We start from the raw sequence: 2500 nt of genomic DNA on the forward strand, positions 1-2500 counted from the left end.
AAAAAAAATAAACAAGGGAGAGATATAGGAAGAGAAAGATGAACCGGGACGAAGGAGAAGAGGAAGAGAGTTTACGAAAGATCTACAACGAGCACAGAAGAGAGAGAAAGAAGAAAGAACGCTAGGAATAAGAGCAAAAAAAAGAAAATAGAAAGGAAAACTAAAGTGAAAAAACAAGAGGAACGAAAAAGAAGAAAAACAAAAGAAAAAGAAAAAATAAAGAAGAAAGAGGGAAAGACCAAATAAAACAATACCTCCCACACACTCACACACACAAAAAAAGATAATAATAATAAATGACTAAATAAACATAAATGAAAATGAATAACAATAACAAAACAACCAAAAAAAAAATCAACCAAGAACACACGAAACGAAACAAAACAAAAACGAAAAATAATTAATAATAATACCATTTCGCTCCCTTCTCGTTCCCGTCTCACGGAACGAGAGAAAGTCCCATTCGCGTCAACAAGGCTCTTCAAATGGGCGTTTGTCGCGCTCCACTTCTCGGGGTTGCTGTGTCTTGCTTTTATTCCGTGTTTCTTCTTCTTCTTCTTCTTTGTTGGTCCTGCTTCTTCTTCTTCTTTTTCTTCTTCTTTTTCTTCTTTGTTGGTCCTGCTTCTTCTTCCTCTTCTTCTTCTTCTTTGTTGGTCCTTCTTCTTCTTCTTCTTCTTCTTTGTTGGTCCTTCTTCTTCTTCTTCTTCTTCTTCTTCTTTGTTGGTCCTTCTTTTTCTTCTTCTTTTGTGTTGGTCCTTCTTCTTCTTCTTCTATTTTGTTGGTCCTTCTTCTTCTTCTTCTTCTTCTTCTTCTTTGTTGGTTCTTCTTCATCTTCTTCTTCTTCTTCTTTGTTGGTCCTTCTTCTTCTGTATTTATTATTGTTATTGATTATGATTATTGGTGTTGGTTTTATTGTTGTTATTATTGTTATCATTGTTGTTATTTTTTATTATCATTATCATTTTCGTTATTTTTGTTGTTATTATTATTGTTGTTGTAATCATTATTATTATTATTATTATTATTATTATTATTATTATTATTATTATTATTATTATTATTATTATTATTATTATTATTATTATTATCATCATTATTATTATTATCATTATTATTATTATCATTATTATTATTATTATTATTATTATTATTATTATTATTATTGCTCTTATCATTATTAGTATTATCCATTGTTGTTCCTTCTTTTTCTTTCACTTTCTTCTATTTCCTCTTCTACTTTTTCTTCTTGTTCTTCTTCTTCTTTTTCTTTTTCTTCTTCCTGGTCTCCGTCATCTCTTCCTTCTTTTATTTTCCCTCTTTCTATTCCTATTTTTCTTCTTCTCCCTCTCCTTCTTTTTTCTCTTCTCCTCCTATTCTAATCCCCCTCTTCCTCTTCTTCCTTTTCTTTATTATTGTCACTGGATTTTGTTTGTGTTCGTTGCATTTATGTTTATGATCATTATCGTTATTATTCTTATTGTTATTAATGTTATTATTATCATTATCATTCTTATTTATTATTATCGTTATTATTATAATTATTCTTATTACTATCATCATTGTTATTATCATTATTATTATCATTATCATTATTATTATTATCATTATTGTCATTATTATTATCATTATTATTATCATTATGATTATTATTATTATCATTATCCTTATTATCATTATCATTATCATTATAATATTTATTATGATTATTATTATTATCATTATTGTTATCATTATCATTATTATCATTATTGTTATCATTATCATTATCATCTATTATTATCGTTATTATTATTGTCATTATTTTTTTTTTATCATTACTATTTTTTATTAATGCCATTAATATTATTACAATTGTTATTATTGTTATTATTATTATCATTATTATTATTATTATTATTATCATTATTATTACTATTATTATTATTGTTATTATTATTGTCATTACCATCATTATTATTTTCATCATTATTCATTATTGTTATTATTACTATTATCATCATTATTATCATTACTATTAATATAGTTTGATGTCAATATCTATATATCTGAATTTTATTTCTTGCAAGAAATCGCTTAAATTTCTATCATAAATTTTTTTTTATGGTCGAATATCTTTTGATAATGATTATAATGATGATAAAATTATGGTCGATAAACATTATTCATTCTCTCTTCTCAATCGCAACACAATCATATCATTTGAATTATTATTTTCTTATTATAAATAACAGTTATGTTCAAAACGACACTGCAATCTATAAAACATGGGTTTTGAAAATATATATTGATGAATGATTAAACAATAAACAGATTAATTAAATTAGAATAAATCAAATGATTGTGCGTTGGCGAATAATGAAATAATAAATGAATTTATTAAATTAGAATATATTAAATGATTGTGCGTTGGCGATTAATTAAATAATAAATAAATTAATTAGATTAGAATGAATTAGATAAGTGTGCGTTAAAATGACAATTCCTGATTTTGACTGTCATG

This window comes from Penaeus vannamei, chromosome 8, assembly GCF_042767895.1.
Source record: "Penaeus vannamei isolate JL-2024 chromosome 8, ASM4276789v1, whole genome shotgun sequence".
In the NCBI taxonomy this organism is placed as follows: Eukaryota; Metazoa; Arthropoda; class Malacostraca; order Decapoda; family Penaeidae; genus Penaeus; species Penaeus vannamei.